Consider the following 22,620-nt stretch of genomic DNA (forward strand, 5'->3'; position numbering starts at 1 on the left):
CCTTAACATTGGCAGGTGGTGGTAATTTTTCAATTACCTCTATTTTTGCTTGATCCACCTCTATTCCCTTGTTTGAGATTTTATGCCCAAGAACAATTCCTTCAGTCACCATGAAGTGACACTTTTCCCAGTTTAAAACTAGGTTGGTCTCTTGGCATCTTTTCAGAACAAGTTTCAGGTGATCAAGACAGGAGCTGAATGAGTCTCCATATACTGAGAAGTCATCCATAAAGACTTCTAGAAATTTTCTACCATATCAGAGAAAATAGAGAGCATGCATCTCTGGAAGGTTGCAGGCGCATTACATAGCCCAAATGGCATCCTTCTATAAGCAAACACTCCAGAGGGACATGTGAATGCTGTTTTCTCTTGATCCTGGGGATCTACTGCAATCTGGTTATAGCCTGAGTAGCCATCCAAAAAGCAGTAATAATCATGACCTGCTAGTCTTTCTAGCATCTGGTCTATGAATGGTAAAGGAAAATGATCCTTTCTGGTGGCTGTATTGAGCCTTCTATAGTCAATACACATGCGCCACCCTGTAACTGTTCTTGTAGGAACCAGTTCAGTTTTTTCATTATGAATCACTGTCATGCCTCCATTTTTTGGGACGACTTGAACAGGGCTCACCTAGGGGCTATAAGAAATAGGATAAATAATCCCAGCCTCCAGTAATTTGGTGACCTCTTTCTGAACCACTTCTTTCATGGCTGGATTTAGCCGCCTCTGTGGTTGCACCACTGGTTTGGCATTATCCTCCAATAAGATTTTGTGCATGCATCTGGCTGGGCTTATGCCCTTAAGGTCACCTATGGACCACCCAAGAGCTGTCTTGTGTGTCCTTAGCACTTGAATAAGTGCCTCCTCTTCCTGTGAATTTAAAGCAAATCTTATGATCACTGGAAAAGTGTCACCTTCTCCCAGAAACGCATATTTCAAGGATGGTGGTAATGGCTTGAGCTCGGGTTTAGGAGGTTTTTCCTCTTTCAGAAGAAAGTTCAGAGGCTCTTTCATGTCCTCTGAATCCTCCAAATCAGGTTGAACATCTTTAAAGATGTCTTCCAACTCTGATTCGAGACTCTCGGCCATGTTGATCTCTTCTACCAAAGAGTCAATAAGATCAACTTTCATGCAGTCTGTTGATGTGTCTGGATGCTGCATGGCTTTGACAGCGTTCAACTTGAACTCATCATCGTTGACTCTCAGGGTTATTTCCCCCTGTTGGACGTCAATGAGGGATCGTCCAGTTGCTAGGAAGGGTCTTCCTAGAATGAGAGTAGCACTCTTGTGCTCCTCTATTTCCAGCACAACAAAGTCAGTGGGAAAGGCGAATGGCCCAACTCTGACAATCATGTCCTCAATCACGCCTGATGGGTATTTAGTGGAACCATCAGCAAGTTGGAGACATATCCGGGTTGGTTTAACTTCTTCAGTTAAGCCAAGCTTCCTGATAATGGATGCAGGTATTAGGTTGATGCTTGCCCCAAGATCACATAAAGCTGTCTTGGTGCAATTATCTTCTAATATGCATGGTATCAGAAAGCTCCCAGGGTCTTTAAGCTTTTCAGGAAAGCTCTTCAGAATGACTGCACTGCATTCTTCAGTGAGGAGAACTCTTTCTGTTTCTCTCCAATCCTTTTTATGAATCAAGATCTCTTTCATGAACTTGGCATAAGAAGGTATTTGCTCAAGTGCTTCTGCAAATGGAATCTTTATTTCAAGAGTCCTGAGATAATCTGTAAAGCGAGCAAATTGCTTATCCTGCTCCTCTTTTCGGAGTTTTTGAGGATAAGGTATCTTGGCTTTATATTCTTCAACCTTAGTTGCTGCAGGTTTATTGCCTACAGAAGTGGTTGAAGAAGCCTTTTTAGAGGGGTTGTTATCAGCATTTGTGTGTGTCTGATCCCTCACTGGCACTTGAGTGCCAGAGTTAGAAGCTGGAGTGAAACTGGACGCCAGCTCCTTGTCTGCTTCTGGCATCTGAACGCCAGGACTGTGCTTATTTTGGGCGTTCAGCGCCAGGTCCTGCCCATTTTGGGCGTTCAATGCCAGATCCTTGCCTATTTCTGGCGTTGAACGCCAGTCCTGCTGTATTTCTGGCGTTGAACGCCAGTTTTGGCCATGGTCTGGGCGTTCAGCGCCAGCCTTCCACCAATTTTCTGGCGCTTTAGCGCCAGAATTATTTTTCCCTGGGATCTTACTGTCCTCAGGTGAATTTTGGGTGGTTTGCTCATTTCTTAGCTTTTTGCTGCCTTGCGGTGGGGTATTTAATGTTTTTCCACTTCTTAGTTGAACTGTTTGGCATTCTTCTGCTATTTGCCTTGACAGCTGCTGCTTTGTTTTCTTAAACTGTTCGTCCATATGTATATTAGCTATCCTTGTCTCTTGTAACCTGTCTTTAAATTCGGCCAGCTGCTTTGTCAGAAAGTCTAATTGCTGATTGAATTCAGCAGCTTGTTTCACAGGACTGAGTTCAGCAGTTACTATTTTAACCTCTTCATTCATGGAAGGGTTGCTGCTTAGATACAGATGCTGATTCCTGGCAACTGTATCAATGAGCTCTTGAGCCTCTTCAATTGTCTTTCTCATGTGGATAGATCCACCAGCTGAGTAATCTAGAGACATCTGAGCTCCTTCTGCAAGCCCATAGTAGAAGATGTCTAACTGAACCCACTCTGAGAACATTTCAGAGGGGCATTTTCGTAGCATCTCTCTGTATCTCTCCCAGGCATCATAAAGAGATTCATTATCTCCTTGCTTGAAGCCTTGGATGTCCAGCCTTAGCTGTGTCATCCTTTTTGGAGGGAAATATTGATTCAGGAATTTTTCTGTCAGCTGTTTCCATGTCTTTATGCTGGCCTTAGGTTGGTTATTTAACCACCTCTTAGCTTGATCTTTTACAGCAAATGGAAATAGTAATAGTCTGTAGACATCCTGATCTATTTCCTTATCATGTACTGTATCAGCAATTTGTAAAAACTGTGCCAGAAACTCTATAGGTTCTTCCTGTGGAAGACCGGAATACTGGCAACTTTGCTGCACCATGATAATGAGCTGAGGATTCAACTCAAAGCTACTGACTCTAATGGAGGGTATGCAGATACTACTCCCATATGAAGCAGTAGAGGGGTTAGAATATAACCCTAGAGTCCTCCTGGACTGTTCATTTCCGCTTAGGTTCATGATGGAGAAAGGGAGATAATGAAAAAAATATTTTTATTTATTTAATTTATTTATTTATTTCGAAAACAAAATAAATCAAAATAAAATAAATAAAAATGATTGAAAGATTTTCGAAAAAAATTGAGGAGAGAGAAAGTGGTTAGAAGATTTTGAAAATGATATGATGATTTTTGAAAAAGGTTTTAAATTTTGAAATAAAAATCTGAGTTTTAGAAATAAATTTCAAAAATTTGCTTTTAAAATAGAGAGAAAAGATGTTTTTGAATTTTAAGAAGAGAGAGAAAACAATAAGATAGCACAAGATTTAAAATTTTTAGATCTAATGCTCCTTGTTTTCGAAAATTTTGGATGGAAAACACCAAGGAACACACCAAACTTAAAATTTTTAGAAAACCAGAACAAATTTTCGAAAATTTTAAGGAAAATCAACAAGAAAACACCAAACTTAAAGTTTAGCACAGGATTTAATAGAGAAATTATTTTTGAAAACTATTTTAAAAAGAAAATAAGGATTCTAAAATTTTAACACGACAATAGTAAGAGACTCTAAACAAAAAAAAAAGAAATTTTTCCTAATCTAAGCAACAAAATAAACCGTCAGTTGTTCAAACACGAACAATCCCCGGCAACGGCGCCAAAAACTTGGTGCACGGATTGTGAATCACACTTTTCACAACTCGTACCACTGACCAGCAAGTGCACTGGGTCATCCAAGTAATACCTCACGTGAGTAAGGGTCGAATCCCACGGAGATTGTTGGTTTGAAGCAATCTATGGCTATCTTGTAAATCTTAGTCAGGAAGTCAATTATGTTTATTAGTTGAATTGCAAATAAATAATAGAGCATGGATTAAAGGTTACTTGTTATGCAGTAATGGAGAATATGTTGGAGTTTTGGAGATGCTTTGTCTTCTGAATATCTGCTTTCCTCTGTCTTCTTGTTCACGCACGCACGTCCTCCTATGGCAAGCTGTGTGTTGGTGGATCACCGTTGTCAATGGCTACCTTCCATCCTTCCAGTAAAAACTACGCTCACGCGCTCTGTCACAGCACGGCTAATCACCGGTTGGTTCTCGATCCGGTTGGAATAGGATTTACTATCCTTTTGCGTCTGTCACTAACGCCCAGCCTTCAGGAGTTTGAAGCTCATCACAGTCATTTAATCCTTGAATCCTACTCGGAATACCACAGACAAGGTTTAGACTTTCCGGATTCTCATGAATGCCGCCATCAGTTCTAGCTTATACCATGGAGATTCTGATTAAGGAATCTAAGAGATACTCATTCAATCGTATATAGAACGGAGGTGGTTGTCAGGCACGCGTTCATGGGTTGAGAATGGTGATGAGTGTAACGAATCATCACCTTCATCACAGTTAAGCGCGAATGAACATCTTAGATAGGAACAAGCGTGTTTGAATAGAAAACAGAAATACTTGCATTAATCCATCGAGACACAGCAGAGCTCCTCACCCCCAACAATGGGGTTTAGAGACTCATGCCGTCAGAGAGTACAAAGTTTAGATCTAAAAATGTCATGATCCAAAATAAGTCTCTAAAAGTTGTTTAAATACTAAACTAGTAGCCTAGGTTTACAACAAATGAGTAAACTATGATGGATGATGCAGAGATCCACTTCTGGGGCCCACTAGGTGTGTGCTGGGCTAAGAATTTAAGTAATCCACGTGCAGAGGCCATTTGTGGAGTTGAACGCCAGTTTTTGTGCCAGTTTGGGCGTTCAACTCTAGCTTTTGATCCTTTTCTGGCGCTGGACGCCAGAATTGGGCAGAGAACTGGCGTTGAACGCCAGTTTACATCGTCTATCCTTGTGCAAAGTATGGACTATTATATATTGTTGGAAAGCCCTGGATGTCTACTTTCCAACGCAATTGGAAGCATGCCATTTCGAGTTCTATAGCTCCAGAAAATCCACTTTAAGTGCAGGGAGGTCAGAATCCAACAGCATCAGTAGTCCTTTTTCAGCTTGAATCAGATTTTTGCTCAGCTCCTTCAATTTCAACTAGAAAAATACCTGAAATTACAGAAAAACACACAACTCATAGTAAAGTCCAGAAATATGAATTTTTCCTAAAAACTAATGAAAATAGACTAAAAACTAACTAAAACATACTCAAAACTATATGAAATTAACCCCAAAAAGCGTATAAAATATCCGCTCATCACGCTCCATTTGGACTTCTGTAGCTCCAGAAAAGTTCTTCCGAGTGCAAGGAGGTCAGATCCGGACAGCATCTGCAGTGCTTTCTCTGTCTCTGAATCAGACTTTTGCTCCAGCTCCTCAATTTTAGCCAGAAAATACCTAAAATTGTAAAAAAAATACAAAAACTCATAGTAGAATCCAAAAATGTAAATTTAACAATAAAATGTATAAAAACTTAATAAAAACTAAATAACATATACTAAAAACTATATGAAAATGATGCGAAAAAGCATATAAAATATCCGCTCATCAAGCAGCGGAGGGGTGGTCACCGAAACGCGTTAGAGCTCGCCAATGGAACAGGGTTTGCTACGGTTCTGCAGTCTCTGGTTCGCAAAGAGGAGGAGGCGAGAAAAGAGAAGAAAAGGAACATCATGAATATAGATAAAAAAAATTGCAGGCTCACAGAAATATTAGTTTTGAAAAGGTAAGATGCCTGTGATTCCAAATGATAACTTCAAGGAACTAGGACATATGCTTCAATAAATATTGAGAGCTCTAATATACGAACCACTTTAAAATCCTGCAACCGAAAAGTAACATAATCTAACAAACAAGGACCTGTAGAAAATAATCTCCAAACTATAGTTACAATATGTTTTAACTTGCAACATGATAAAAAAAACATTATTATTCTGTTTTTTCACCTTTCTCAATTTAAGGTGGAGGAAAACAATCAAATTCATAGAGACTATAAGAGCAACTTTGCTTAATACTACATCACTAAATACTACTATAAAGTATAGACAAGCTAAAGTGCATGAATTTAATTCTTACTGAAAACCATAGCATGGATTAAGCAGATAACAACAACCAAAATATCATCAAATGGATTCAGTATAACTCAACTAAACAACGGTACCTAAAGTGAGAACTGTTAATGCAACATCCAAAGCGAAAATAAGAAGCACATGTCCAGTTTCTGCTTCTAGCTCTCCAACAACCAAGATGTAGTTCTACTGTGCTAGCTGAGCCTCTGGCACCTACAGCATGGCATAACTTTCAATTAAGACATTTATTTGGCTAAGAGATTAGTCATAACAAAGTCAACAAATTAAATAGAAGTAGATAAAAAAAACTTAGCTGTAAAACCTTAGTTGTACTAAGAATTGAAAAAACTTGGTTTCTCAATATTTTGTACACAATAAAACTTAGCTGTAAACATTCCATCAAGCAGTAGATAAAAAAAATGTCGGCATTATTATCATATCAAATGAATGAAACATTGGACTATAGCCAAAGTATCAATTCAGGAGGATTTCGTCACCTTCTTTTGAATCTTCCTATCTGTTGAATCAGCATCAACATGAAACCCATGATATAACAACTTTATGTATTACTAAAATTCAGTACATTCAGAACATTCCCATGGCAGAAATTCAGAATAAATGCATTCAAAAATTTCATTTTCATACTAAAATTCAGAACATTCCCAATCTTCATTCAGAATCAATGTATTCAGAAATTCCATTCCATAGTAAAAATCAGAAGCTTCTTACTAATATGCAGAGGAGGAGGAAGGGGTTACAGCTGCATGTAGTGTTGTCAGAGCTTGCGAAGAGGAGGAGGCGAGACAGGGGAAGAAGAGGAAGAAGGAGAGAGGTTTCTCGAAGGTGACTGCGTACGTTGAGCCGAGACAGGAGGAGGAGAAGCCGTGGAGCAGCGTGCGTGGAGAAGATGACCGCGAAGGAGAGCACCGCGCCGACGCCCGTGGAGGAGAGCACCGCGCCGACGCCCGTGGAGGAGAGCAACGCGCCGACGCCTATGAAAGGGAGCATCGCACCGTCGCCGGTTGGGGTGGACAGCACTGCGAACAAGACCTGCTGTCGTATGCGAACGAGACCTGATGTTGTTTGTGTCGCTATTTGGGTTGATTTCAAAAGTTAGGGCTTACGGTGGGTGGTAGTGATGAACTAAAGCAATTCAATAGATGGAAATTATCTGAGGAACTAAATGGCTTTTCTTTTTTTTCTAAGTTATTTGATTAGGAAATAATTATTGGGAGGAATATAATGAAAAGTTTTCCTATAAAGTTTTTAGCTATGAATGATTTTAGGCAACTTTTTATAAAAGTTATTTATTCAATTTTTTATAACATTTATAAAATGTTGCATTTTTATTTAAAAATGTTGTCTTAAATGTTTAATATTGTAATATTTTTTAAGTGTTGCTTTAGATATCAAAGACAACGATTTTTGTGGGTGGCCAAAAAGTTTGTTATCTTTGCCTCACTCAAAGACAACTCTTAAAAAATGTTGTATTTTTCTATCTAAGGCAACTTTTATTAAATATTGCTTCGAATAAGGGTTACCTTAGGCCAAAAATATTGTAGTGTTAGGTGTTTAGGTTCGAATTATCTTGCATGTATTGTTGGGTCTAGCTCACTTGAGCTATGGGTCAGGTAAGCACCCTCAAAATCTTTGTGTAATATTGAATTAGTGAACTCTATATTGATTATAGTGATAATTGTGGTGTTAGATTGTAAATTGATTGTTGGTTGGAATCAAAGTGAGGATTTGGAAGCTAGAGATCAAGATTTGGTGGTTAGAGAGATGTTTAGTGAAGTCTTGGAAGCTTGGAAAACGCTGAGTTGTGAGGTGTTCCGGGCGTTAAGGGGAATCGGCCAAGGTATGATTTCAGTTTCTTGTAATTAAAATATAATGTGTCATGAAAACTTAGGCTGGATGACTTAGGATAGGTTGAATCATGTATTGGTGTATATATTGTGTCAATTGTTGTGAAATAGTTGGGTTGACGATTAATGGCATGAGAAAGTTGATGGTGGTGGAATAATGTAAGTTTGTGGTGTTTGATGATGTATGTATATATGTATAGAAGTTGATGATTATGTATAATGTTGTTTGGATATGAATTATTGTGTGAAGTGAATATAATTGTGAATTGGTGTGTTATGGAGTAAATGAGGGGTGTTGAGGAATGATTGAACTTGGTTGATGCAGATTTGGTAAGTTTAAAGCGGTTGGAGATTTAAATATTTTGAAAGTTAAGGTTTGGAATTTTAATGAAATTTTTGATTTTTGGCCAACTTTGGCGGGGCATAAAATGGCCTCCGGACCTTCGATTTTTATCAAACTTATCTAGAATAAAAATTTGGTCCAAGAGGTTTACACCGTTCGAAGGACGGATGAAAAATGTTTTAGAACAAAAAAGTTATGCGCATCAGAAGTTCGGTGTGTAAAACTAAAATTTTGCAACACTTAAACATTTTGCCTCTCCTACAGAATCCGTGTACGCAGAACCTCGCATGCGACGCGGCCATTCTCTTCGGGTTTGGTGTCTTGCGTACGCAAGCAGGTGTACGCGTACACGAGAACTTGATTTTTGAAGGGTTGCATACGCGAAGGCTAACACGCGACGCGGGACTTCACTTCGGGTTGCACCACGCGTACGCGAGAAGGGGGTCGCGTACGCGTACCCCCTGTTTTTCCAAAACATAAATTTTAGTTTCTATAACCATTCTTCCGACTTTCAAAACCCTTGTAACTCTTGTGTAAAGCTTAGTAAGTAGATTTTAGGTAGTGGAGTATAATTAGGGCTGTGAAGAAGATAACTTATTGATGAAGAAAGATGTAAAGTGATGATGATGATGATAGTGGAAGTGATGTACATGTAATGAGCTTGATGGCTATGCTAAATAATGAACTATGGTTGATATTGACTATATGAATATTGATTGATTATGTGATTTGTTGCACTTCCAAATATCTGAGATATGGGTTTTCCTGGGTGAAAGCAGTGGCTTGCCACCACGTGCTCCAGGTTGAGACTCAATACTCTGCTGACCCTATGTCTTAAGTGTGGCCGGACACTTATACCTTTCCGGATGAGCTTGCCCCCGTGGATATACACCGGTGTGTGTTATATGAATATGAATGAGTATGATTTGAGATTTGGGGATGCACGACAGAGGGACAGTCCAATGGTTAGCTACCAGGACTTGTCGGATTGGCTATATAACCGATAGATGAGACTCATCAGCCATAGAACAGGCATGCATCATATGCATCTATGTGTTTGTTTGAAATTCCTAGCTGATCACATAAACTACTTGCTACCTATTTATCTGTTGTATCTGAATTCTAATTGTGATTTCTTTACATGTAATATTTGTGTTTGAAACAAATAATTTTAGTGGCGGTTGGGAGGTTCAGAGGAGTTAGAAAAGGGAGTATTAGATTAGAAGGAAGATCCTTACTTAGTTGCCTAAATGATTTTGGTTTGGTTGTGTTTTATAAGATTAAATCAAGTGTCGGAAGTTCTAGGATTGCCTCTGGCTTCCTCAGAACCTTATATGTTAGTTATGTGGGCACTGTTACCATGCTAAGAATCTCTGGTTCTCTCCCTATACATATTTTGTGGTTTTCAGATGCAGGACATGAGGCATCTCGCTGAAGCATACTGGGAGCTTTTGAAAGCGAATATCATTTGTGTTTTAGGACTTTATTTTGGTTTTAATGTATATATAAATACTCTTATATCTCCACTATATATGTATATTATGCTTTGTCCCTCTTAGAGGTTGATTTGGAGAAACAGGTTTATTAAACTGTATTTTGGGCTTTTGGGGATTCTCTTGTATATATGTATATATGCTCTGGCCGGTTTTAACTTTGTGAGTCAAGTCAGAAGCTTTGTTATCTGTATCCTTGGAAATCTTCTCTTATGTATCTATAGCTCTTTGTTCTTAACTTATCCAGATTACGATCACTCTTATTCGTCGAGAGATATGTGCCTTTTCATGTAACGTTTTTGTTTTAACTCTCTTTCAAAAGGCTCCTAGATAAAAATCCTTTTTCACCTATATTATATATATATATATATATATATATATATATATATATATATGATTTTACTTTTAGAGGTCGTAATACCTCGCCACCTCATTTTTATGACTTAAGTAAAAGACTCTGTGTGGTAGAGTGTTATATTATAGTATCAGAGTAGTTCGTTCCTGTAGAGCTTGAGGGACGGATTGACTATACTTTTGTGCATACTCTGTATGTGTGTTTATATGCTATTAGGATATATAACTGATATATGTGGCATAAACATTCATGATCATGCATTTGGGACTTTGAAGCACTAAACTTGCGATATTGAGACTGATCGCCTTGATATCTATTGTTTGGTATGTATAGGAACCAGTTGGTGCCTCGTGGATGCGAACGTAGTCGAGGTGTAGGTCGAACTAGTAATGAGAGACCTGAAACAAATGCGAATAATTCGATTAACTTCATGGCTGCTTTGAAGAATATGACTGTTACTATGCTGGCCATTGTAGAAGTGTTGGGTCAGCAGGCGAATAATGGAAATGGCGGAAATGGAAATCAGGGCTGATGACGCTGGCAACTTTCTTGAAAGTTAATCCACCGATATTCAAAGGGACCACTAATCTGACAGAAGCTGATAAGTGGTTTCAGGCAATGGAGCAAGCATTACAAGAACAACTAGTGCCGGAAGATCAGTGTGTTGAATTTACAACTTATCAACTTATGGGGGAAGCACTGCATTGGTGGCAGAGAACACGGTGTCTTATGCAGCAGGGTGATAATGATATACCCTGAGATGCTTTTCAGGTAGAATTTTTCAAGAAATACTTTCCTAATTTATTCAGGACAGCGAAGGAACTCGAATTGCTACAGCTGAAGTAGGGTGCAATGTCAGTGGCTGAATATACAAATAAAAATTTGAGGAACTATGCCGATTTTTCCGAATCTATCAGGGTGCTCCGGAAGATTTTGAGGAGTAAAAGTGCATTAAATATGAGGGAGGACTCTAGAGTGACATCTTAAGCTCAGTAGGCCCAATAGAGATAAGGACTTTCTCAGAACTGGTAAATAAGAGCAGGGTTGCTGAAGATTGTGTGAGAAAGGCAGCTACAGAGAAAGGAAACCATAGGATATCTTTTCAGCAGAACCGAGGAGAAATTTTGCTCCTAGGGGTTAGACTTTCAAGTGTGGAGGTTTCATACTACAGCAAAATCAGGGTCAGATTAGTTTCCGGAGGCCTAACAATAATAATCAACAGGGAAGGAGGTTTGGGAAGCAGCCTCAGAGCGAGATGGCTTGTGCGAGATGTGGGAGTCATCATCCAGGAACCCCGTGTAGAGCTGGTTGGGGTCTATGCTTTTTCTATGGTAAAGTCGGGCATAAAGTCTTGAACTGTCCGGAGAAGCAGAGGCAAGGTACTGGGAGAGCACAGCAACCAGGGCGAGTGTTCACCACATCTACTGTAGGTGTCGAGGGGTCCAATACTCTGATCTGAGGTAACTGTGAAATAGCTGGTAAAATTTTGAATGCCTTGTTTGATTCTGGAGCGACACATTCATTTATAGCATTCGAAAGGGCTAGCGAGCTAGGATTGAAGATAGTTGTGTTGGGTTATGATTTGAATGTGCATAATGCTACCTCTGAAGCGGTTGTCACTAGATTTGGTTGTCCACAAGTTTCATTTCGAGTCCAGCAATGAGAATTTATCCATGATTTAATTTGTTTGCCGATGAGTAGTCTTGATCTCATTTTAGGATTGGATTGGTTATCTAAGAACCGCGTTCTACTCGACTATTCTGAAAGGTTAATACATTTTATGTCAGAAGGGTCGGAAGGGCCAGTTGTGGCGAAGGGTTATTACTTAAACTCCGTTGTAGTGAACAATTCTGGATATGAGTGCCAAGGTGTTATGTTGTTAGCTGCAAATGTGATGAACAAGGAACAAATTTTAGATCAGATCTCGGTCGTGAATGAGTTTCCAGAAGTGTTTCCGGAGGATATCCCTGAATTTTCTCCTGCTCAAGAAATCGAGGTTGCGATAGAGTTAGTGCTTGGAGCAGGACCAATATCAATTGCGCCATATAGAATGTCTCTTTTGGAGTTAACAGAACTTAAAGAACTTTATTCGCCTAAGCATTTCACCATGGGGAGCACCGGTATTACTGGTGAAAAAGAAAGATTGAAGCATGCATCTGTGTGTGGATTACAAGCAACGGAACAAGGTCACTGTAAAGAATAAATATCCACTGCCAAGAATCGATGATTTAATGGACCAGTTATAGGGAGCTGGAGTTTTCTCTAAGATTGACTTGCGATCCGGTTATCACCAGATAAGTGTGAGAGACGAAGACATCCCTAAGACTGCTTTCAGAACTCGTTACAGTCATTAAGAGTACACTGTAATGTCTTTTGGGTTGACGAACGCTCCTGTAGTGTTTATGGACTACATGAACAAAATTTTCCGTCCATTTCTGGATAAGTTCGTTGTCGTCTTCATTGATGACATACTAATTTATTCTAAGACTGAGGAAGAGCATGTCGAACACTTGAGAACTATGTTACAGATACTGACGGAAAGAAAACTCTACGCTAAACTGTCCAAATGTAAATTTTGGAAAGACGAGGTGAAGTTTCTGGGTCATGTAGTAAGCAAACAAGGGATAGTTGTAGATCCTTCTAAGGTAGAAGCAGTAATGGATTAGGGGCGATTGACAGCAGTAAATGAGATAAGGAGTTTTCTGGGTCTAGCTGGCTATTATTGAAGATTCATCAAAGGTTTTTCACAAGTAGCCTTGCCAATGACGAAGTTAACCCGCAAGGATGCACCATTTGTCTAGGCATCTGAGTGCGAAGAAAGCTTTCAAGCTTTGAAGCAAAAGTTGACCACGGCGCCTATGCTCGTGTTACCCGAACCGAATGAAATGTTTGAGGTGTATTGCGACGCTTCATTGAAGGGTCTGGGGTGTGTGGTGATGCAACATCAAAATGTTGTGGTGTATGCTTCACGACAGTTGAGACCTCATGAAGTTAATTATCCATACGCACAGCCTGGAACTTGCTACGGTTGTGTTTGCACTGAAAGTATGGAGGCATTACCTCTATAGGGTTAAGTTCCAAGTTTTCTCTTTGATCAAAAGAGTTTGAAATATCTCTTTGATCATAAATAGCTTAATATGTGGCAGAGAATGTGGATGGAGCTACTGAAGGACTATGGCTTTGAGCTGAGTTACCATCAGGGGAAAGCGAACGTGGTGGCGGACGCCTTGAGTCGAAAATCACTATGTGCTGCATGGATGATGCTTAAAGAAGAGCAACTGTTGAAAGAATTTGAAAACCTGAACTTAGGAGTTAAAGAAGTAGCTGGGGGTGATGTTTGAATCAATTACAAATCTCAAGTGCCTTTAAGGTTGAAATTGAGAAAGCTCAACAAAATAATCAAGAATTACAGAAGGTATCACCGGCAATTGAAATAGGGAGGCGATGGAGAGTCTCGTGGGACAGAGACGGAATCTGGAGGTACAAGGGGAGAATTTATGTACCGAATGTTGGGAATTTGCGGCAAGACATCCTGAAAAAGGCCCATCAGAGTAAGTTCTTGATTCATCCGGGAAGCACAAAGATGTACCATGATCTAAAGTCGATGTTTTGGTGGCCTGGTATGAAAAATGACGTAGTGACACATGTTTCAAAGTGCTTAACTTGTCAAAAGGTGAAGATTGAACACTAGAGACCAGTAGAAACCCTTCAACCTTTAGAAGTTCTACAATGAAAGTGAAAAAGCATAGTAATGGATTTTGTATCTAGTTTGCCAAGGACCAGAATCGATTTTGATGGAGTATGGGTAATAGTGGATCGACTAATGAAATCTTCTCACTTTTTACCTATCCGGATGAATTCTACATTGGAGGAGCTGGCACCTCTATACATAAAGGAGATTGTGAGACTCCACAGTGTGCCTACCACCATAATTTCTGATCGAGATTCCCGTTTCACTTCAAGATTCTGGGGGGCATTTCACAGAGCCTTTGGAACCCAGTTGAGCTTAAGTACAACTTACCATCCTCAAACAGATGGTTAGTATGAGAGGACAACACAAATCCTGGAAGATATATTGAGGACTTGCGCACTGGACCAACCGGCAAGTTGTGATCGGTATATACCTCTAGTGGAGTTTGCATACAACAACAGCTACCATGCAAGCATTGAAATGGCTCCGTATGAGGCTCTGTGTGGTAGGAAATGTCAATCTCTGCTATGCTGGTATGAAACTTGAGGGAGGTTGCGTTTGGTGACATGGTACAGCTCAAAGACTTTGTATTCGACAACACCCCGATTACTGTATTCGTGGAGCATTGGCCTCTAGAGACCCACACTTTTCACCTGCCTTGGAGGTGAGTACACTATCACTTTGCAGGATGTTGCATACCACCTTGGGTTATACACCGACGAAGAGCCACTGGGTGGGTGCTTGCATAACTTCTAGATATGGTACCAGCACCCGACGTGGGAGTGGATAGAGGAGCTCTTCGGTGCTAGGCCTCTGCATACTCAGCAGCAGGGGGCATGGTGGAAGGAGTCATTTTTCATGAAGCTGACATAGCTTAGGGATAGAGTACGTCATATGCCATCTGGTACAAATGCGGTCACCCTCTGACAGTACATAAGGTGTTACATCCTGTTGCTGATCGGGAGTTACTTGATAACAAATAAGTCAAAAACTAGATCCATATCAGGTGTCTTCCATTGTTGGCCGACTTCGAGAGGGGTCGTAGTATGTCTTGGGGATCCGCTATGTTTGCATGGGCGTCCCACTCATTATGCTCTACAGCACATCGATCCACTATTGATATTGTTGGATGCATCCCACTACTGGTGTCATGGATATATCATCGATTTTTAGAGTGGTGCCCATCTGAGAGGTAGATTTCAAGGTTTCCAATGACCGTGAGATATATTATTTTATATATGGTTTTTCTCTTGTCATACATAGTAATTTAATTTTATTTTAGGTGAATATCCATCTCAATCCTTGATAATTTCTTCGAAGGACTATGTGTCTCCCAAGAAAAAATATCCATTTCGGCCATCAATAATTAATTTTATGAGACTAGTTAGTCCTTTTGTCAATGATCTTTCTCCAGAACATGCTTATGTGACACGTTAATTACTAATATATCCTTTATTTAATTTTTATAAGTAAAAATAATTTAAAAATCACTAATATTTCTTAGTTTTACACAATAAATTTAGTCAATGTATTTGAAAAAAATAACAAAAAAAAAACTAACAATTACCCTGAATAGATAACGAGACTTCGAACAAAAAAGAATTTGCTAATCTTAGTTGGCTTTTAACGGATAAATCAACAGTTTTTTAACATGCTATGTAGACTTATTCCGTTAATACAGAGAAAAAATATTGACAGTAGGGCTAACCAGTCTCACAAAAATAAAGTTCAAGGGATGAAAAGGATAGTTTTTTATTAAGAGTCTTGTTGTCTTTAACGACTATCAGGGGTCGTTTTGAATTTTTTTTCTCTTTTATTTTGCATTAAGTGATGCATTGCTTGTTATTGTTGCATATGTCTACAGGTTGATAGGTATGGCTGACACAGCCAATAAATAAGACCCCATAACTACAATTGTGTTTGTGCCTCCCTATCCTTCATGACGAACAACTGCTAGAGCCTCTTGTAAGTACATCTAACAATGAATAAAATCGGTAAATACTGCGTACCTTTCAAAACAGCTTTCATGCACTCGGAGAGCTTTGTAATGTGCCCAAGCCTACGACCGCTATCATAATGTTGTAACCATATTTTCTTGTTGAATCTACTGGCCCAGTCTGACATCTCATGGGATTAAAATGGAATCGGTAGACATTCATCCCAAAATAATTATGATAAATAAGAATATACTTTAGGCATTGAATAATGGCTTACCAATATCTGAGATTCGGTCGGAGGACAACACGGAGACTCCAAGGACATCTTGCTGCATATTGCCTGCAATGCACATGGTACTTTGATCGATCCAACTCCACGACTCTATACTCAGCACTTCTCCAAATGATGTAATTCTTCACACCTACCATGACAACTTCTCTGTTTTTGAATCTGTGACCAATGCAAAACTTTACACCACTGTCTGTGTTGTAATCGTCTCCACCTATATTGGAAATGGAGTTTTGGTGCATGAAATTGTGATTACACTTTTCACAACTCCGCACAACTAACCAGCAAGTGCACTGGGTCGTCCAAGTAATACCTTACGTGAGTAAGGGTCAATCCCACGGAGATTGTCGGCTTGAAGCAAGCTATGGTTATTTTGTAAATCTTAGTTAGGAGATTAATAATAAGAGTGATTGTATTTATGAAAAATAAATGACATGAAATAAATAGTACTTGTGATTCAGTAATAAGAAACAGGCTGAGGTTCTGGAGATGCTCTGTCGTCTGAATCTCTGCTTTCCTACCGTCCTCTTCTCCAAACATGCATGGCTTCCTTCAATGGCAAGCTGTATGATACTCTCGGATGAAAAATATCAGGTACGATCTCTGCACGGCTAATCAACTGTCGGATTGCTCGTCTCGGATGAAAAATACCATGTACAGCTACCGCACGGCTAATCATCTATCGGTTCCCACTAGCGTCGGAATAGGACCCTTGTCCTTTTGCACACTGTCACTGCGCCCAACATTCGCAGGTTTGAAGCTCGTCACAATCATCCCTTTCCAAATCCTACTCGGAATACCACAGACAAGGTTTAGACTTTCCGGATCCCAGGAATGTTGCCAATTGGTTCTAGCCTATACCACGAAGGTTCTAACCTCTGGACTCGGTTCGTGGATCAGAAACCCAAGAGATATGCACTCAAGCTGTCGCCCAATGACTACGTTGAGCTCAGATAGAACGGAGTGGTTGTCAGGCACGTGTTCATAGGGTTGAGGATAATGATGAGTGTCACAGATCATCATATTCACCATATTGAAGTACGAGTGAGTATCTTAGAATAGAATCAAGCGTGATTGAATAGAAAACAGTAATAATTGCATTAATCCATTGAAACACAGCAGAGCTCCTCACCCCCACCTATGGAGTTTAGAGACTCATGCCGTAGAAGATACAATATGAAGTGTAAAATGTCATGAGGTGTAAACTGAATCTCTAAAAGTAGTTTTTATACTCGACTAGTAACTTAGGTTTATAGAAAATGAGTAACTAAGTGCAGATAGTGCAGAAATTCACTTCCGGGACCCACTTGGTATGTTCTTGGGATGAGCATTGAAGCTTTCACGTGCCTAGGCTGTTCCTGGAGTTAAACGCCAGCTTTGGTGCTAGTTTGGGCGTTTAACTCCAATTCTGGTGCCAGTTTGGGCGTTTTACACCAAGATGTTTTAGGCTGGATTTGAATGCCAGTTTGGGCCATCAAATCTCGGGCAAAGTATGGACTATTATATATTGCTGGAAAGCCCAGGATGGATACTTTTCAACGCGATTGAGAGAGCGCCAATTGGGCTTCTATAGCTCCAGAAAATCCACTTCGAGTGTAGGAGGGTCAGAATCCAACAGCATCTGCAGTCCTTTTTCAGCCTCTGAATCAGATTTTTGCTCAGGTCCCTCAATTTCAGCCAGAAAATACCTGAAATCACAGAAAAATACACAAACTCATAGTAAAGTCCAAAAATGTGATTTTTGAATAAAAACTAATAAAAATATAATAAAAAGTAACTAAAACATACTAAAAACTATGCAAAAACAATGCCAAAAAGGGTATAAATTATCCGCTCATCACAACATCAAACTAAAATTGTTGCTTGTCCCCAAGCAACTAAAAACAAAATAGGATAAAAAGAAGAGAAAATATAATAAATTTCAAAATATCAATGAAGCTTAGTTCCAATTAGATGAGCGGGACTAGTAGCCTTTTTGCTTCTGAACAGTTTTGGCATCTCACTTTATCCTTTGAAGTTCAGAATGATTGGCATCTGATGAGCGGATAATTTATACGCTTTTTGGCATTGTTTTTAGTATATTTTTAGTAGAATCTAGTTACTTTTAAGGATGTTTTTATTAGTTTTTATGTTAAATTTACATTTCTGGACTTTACTATGAGTTTGTGTGTTTTTCTGTGATTTCAGGTATTTTCTGGCTGAAATTGAGGGACTTGAGCAAAAATCAGATTCAGAGGTTGAAGAAGGACTGCTGATGCTGTTGGATTCTGACCTCCATGCACTCAAAGTGGAATTTCTGGAGCTACAGAACTCAGAATGGCGCGCTTCTAATTGCGTTGGAAAGTAGACATCCAGAGCTTTCCAGCAATGTATAATAGTCCATACTTTGAACGAGTTTAGATGATGTAAAAGGGCGTTAAACGCCAGTTTTACGCTGCTGTCTGGAGTTAAACGCCAGAAACAAGTCACAAACCAGAGTTGAACGCCAGAAATACGTTACAACCTGGCGTTCAACTCCAGAAAGAGCCTCTGCACGTGTAACATTCAAGCTCAACCCAAGCACACACCAAGTGGGCCCCGGAAGTGGATTTATGCATCAACTACTTACTTCTGTAAACCCTAGTAACTAGTTTAGTATAAATAGGACTGTTTACTATTGTATTAGACATCTTGGGATGTCTAGTTCTTAGATCATGAGGGCTGGCCATTCGGCCATGCCTGGACCTTCATCACTTATATATTTTCAACGGTAGAGTTTCTACACTCCATAGATTAAGGTGTGGAGCTCTGCTGTTCCTCAAAGATTAATGCAAAGTACTACTGTTTTTCTATTCAATTCAACTTATTCTGCTTCTAAGATATTCATTCGCACTTCAACCTGAATGTGATGAACGTAACAATCATCATCATTCCCCCACGAACGCGTGCCTGACAACCACTTCCGTTCCACCTTAGATTGAATGAGTATCTCTTGGATCTCTTAATCAGAATCTTTGTGGTATAAGCTAGATTGATGGCGGCATTCATGAGAGTCCGGAAAGTCTAAACCTTGTCTGTGGTATTCCGAGTAGGACTCTGGGATTGAATGACTGTGACGAACTTCAAACTCGCGAGTGCTGGGCATAGTAACAGACGCAAAAGGAGGGTGAATCCTATTCCAGTATGATCGAGAACCTCAGATGATTAGCCGTGCTGTGACAGAGCATTTGGACCATTTTCACAAGAGGATAGGATGCAGCCATTGGCAAGGGTGATGCCTCCAGACGATTAGCCATGAAGTGACAGCGCATCGGACCATTTTCCAGAGAGGATTAAAAGTAGCCATTGACAACGGTGATGTTCTTTCACAAAGCCAGCCATGGAAAAGGAGTAGGACTGATTGGATGAAGACAGCAGGAAAGCAGAGGTTCAGAGGAACGAAAGCATCTCTATGCGCTTATCTGAAATTCTCACCAATGATTTACATAAGTATTTCTATCCTTATTTTATTATATAATTTCGAAAACTCCATAACTATTTTATATCCGCCTGACTGAGATTTACAAGGTGACCATAGCTTGCTTCATACCAATAATCTCCGTGGGATCGACCCTTACTCACGTAAGGTTTATTACTTGGACGACCCAGTGCACTTGCTGGTTAGTTGTATCGAAGTTGTGAATGAAAAACGATTTATTAAGACGTGCGTACAGAGTTTCTGGCGCCGTTACCTGAGTTCACAATTTCGTGCACCAAGTTTTTGGCGCCGTTGCCGGGGATTGTTCGAGTTTGAACAACTGACGGTTCATCTTGTAGCTCAGATTAGGTAATTTTCTTTTTGTTTTATTTTCAAAAATTTTTCAAAAATCTTTCAAAAATTTCTCCTTTGTTTTCGAAAAAAATTTTTAAAATAAAAATATTTTCAAAAATATATTTTTCTTCAGAATTTTTAAGAATGAATTCTAGTGTTTCATGAAACATGTTGAAGCCTGGCTGGCTGTGAAGCCATGTCCAAATTCCTTTGGACTGAGGATTCAACTAATCACTTCAGTGCATGTAATTACATACTAAAGCTTGGCTGGCTATTAAGCCATGCCTGACCCTTTGATTGGAGCTTTAGACTAAAGAGCATAAGATTCCTGGAATTCATATTAAAAATTTTGGAATCCTTATTTTTCTTTTTTCAAAATGATTTTCGAAAAAATTAAAAGAAAATACAAAAAAATCATAAAATCATAAAAATAAAAAATATTTCATGTTTCTTGTTTGAGTCTTGAGTCAAGTTGAAAGTTTGGTGTCAATTGCATATTCATCTTGCATTTTTCGAAAATTCATGCATTCATAGTGTTCTTCATGATCTTCAAGTTGTTCTTGGTAAGTCTTCTTGTTTGATCTTGATATTTTCTTGTTTTGCATCTTTTCTTGTTTTACATGTGCATTCTTGCATCCATAGAGTCTAAACATGAAAGATTTCTAAGTTTGGTGTCTTGCATGTTTTCTTTGCATATAAAAATTTTCAAAAATATGTTATTGATGTTCATCATGATCTTCAAAGTGTTCTTGGTGTTCATCTTGACATTCATAGCATTCTTGCATGCATTCATTGTTTTGATCTAAAATTTCCATGCATTGAGCATTTTTAGTGTTTTTCTCTCTCATCATTAAAAATTCAAAAAATTAAAAAAATATCTTTCCCTTTTTCTCTCTCAAAATTTCGAAAATTAGATTTGACTTTTTCAAAAATTTTTAAAATCCAATTGTTTCTTATGAGTCAAATCAAATTTTCAATTTAAAAATCCTATCTTTTTCAAAAATCAAATCTTTTTCATTTTTCTTAATTATTTTCGAAAATTTTAAAAATATTTTTCAAAAATATTTTTCTTATCTTTATCACATAATTTTCGAAAATAACATCATCAATTAATGTTTTGATTCAAAAATTTCAAGTTTGTTACTTGCTTGTTAAGAAAGATTCAAACTTTAAGTTCTAGAATCATATCTTGTGATTTCTTGTGAATCAAGTCATTAATTGTGATTTTAAAAATCAAATCTTTTTCAAAACTAATTTCAATCATATCTTTTCAAAAATATCTTCTTATCTTATCTTTTTCAAAAATTTGATTCTAAAATATCTTTTCTAACTTCCTATCTTCTTATCTTTTCAAAATTAGTTTTCAAATTTGTTTCAACTAACTATCTAACTTTTTGTTTGTCTCTTATCTTTTTCAAAACCACCTAACTAACTCTCTCTCTCTAATTTTCGAAAATATCTCCCCTCTTTTTCAAAATTTCTTTTTAATTAACTACTTATTTTAATTTTTGATTTTAATTTTCGAAAATTACTAACCTTTTTCAAAAACCATTTTCGAAAATCACTAACTCTTTTTCAAAAAAATTATTTTTGAAAATTCTCCTTCTCTCTCATCTCCTTCTATTTATTTATTCATCTACTAACACTTCATCTCACCCAAATTCGAACCCCCTCTTCCATCTGTGTTCGAATTTCTTCTTCTTCTTTTCTTCTATTCATACAGGGACCTCTATACTGTGGTAAAAAGGATCCCTATTATTATTATTATTATTTTTCTGTCCCTCTTTTTCATATGAGCAGGAGCAAAGACAAGAATATTCTTGTTGAAGCAGATCCAAAACCTGAAAGGACTCTGAAAAGGAAACTAAGAGAAGCTAAATTACAACAATCCAGAGTTAACCTTACAGAAATTTTCGAACAGGAAGAGGAGATGGCAGCCGAAAATAATAATAATGCAAGGAGAATGCTTGGTGACTTTACTGCACCTAATTCCAATTTACATGGAAGAAGCATCTCCATTCCTGCCATTGGAGCAAACAATTTTGAGCTGAAACCTCAATTAGTTTCTCTGATGCAGCAGAACTGCAAGTTTCATGGACTTCCATCTGAAGATCCTTTTCAGTTCTTAACTGAATTCTTGCTGATATGTGATAATGTTAAGACTAATGGAGTAGATCCTGAAGTCTACAGGCTCATGCTTTTCCCTTTTGCTGTGAGAGACAGAGCTAGAATATGGTTGGACTCTCAACGTAAGGATAGCCTGAACTCTTGGGATAAGCTGGTCAAGACTTTCTTAGCCAAGTTCTTTCCTCCTCAAAAGCTGAGTAAGCTTAGAGTGGATGTTCAGACCTTCAGACAGAAAGAAGGTGAATCCCTCTATGAAGCTTGGGAGAGATACAAAGTACTGACCATAAAGTGTCCTTCTGACATGCTTTCAGAATGGACCATCCTGGATATTTTCTATGATGGTCTATCTGAGTTGGCTAAAATGTCATTGGATACTTCTGCAGGTGGATCCATTCACTTAAAGAAAACTCCTGCAGAAGCTCAAGAACTCATTGACATGGTTGCTAATAACCAGTTCATGTACACTTCTGAGAAGAATCCTGTGAGTAATGGGACGCCTATGAAGAAGGGAGTTCTTGAAATTGATACTCTGAATGCCATATTGGCTCAGAATAAA

General features: G+C 38.6%; 1 long non-coding RNA gene and 1 other non-coding gene across 2 annotated transcripts in view; both read right to left on the reverse strand.

The window, feature by feature from the left end:
• Positions 1–7,452, reverse strand: part of LOC148581686 (uncharacterized) — a 32,524-nt gene extending 25,072 nt beyond the window's left edge. The window contains exons 1-3 of the long non-coding RNA XR_015891849.1: positions 6,904–7,452; positions 6,267–6,387; positions 5,651–5,730 (exon numbers count right to left, since the gene is read on the reverse strand). This is a non-coding gene — a long non-coding RNA (uncharacterized LOC148581686). The remainder of the gene's footprint in view (positions 1–5,650; positions 5,731–6,266; positions 6,388–6,903) is intronic.
• A 14,811-nt stretch (positions 7,453–22,263) lies between these two features.
• On the reverse strand, positions 22,264–22,371 carry LOC148581688 (small nucleolar RNA R71). Its single transcript, XR_015895981.1, has one exon. It is a non-coding gene; the product is annotated as a small nucleolar RNA R71 (small nucleolar RNA).
• Positions 22,372–22,620: the final 249 nt, after the last annotated feature.

Source organism: Arachis ipaensis, chromosome B10 (genome assembly GCF_059453495.1).
Source record: "Arachis ipaensis isolate K30076 ecotype BB chromosome B10, ASM5945349v1, whole genome shotgun sequence".
Lineage (NCBI taxonomy): Eukaryota > Viridiplantae > Streptophyta > Magnoliopsida > Fabales > Fabaceae > Arachis > Arachis ipaensis.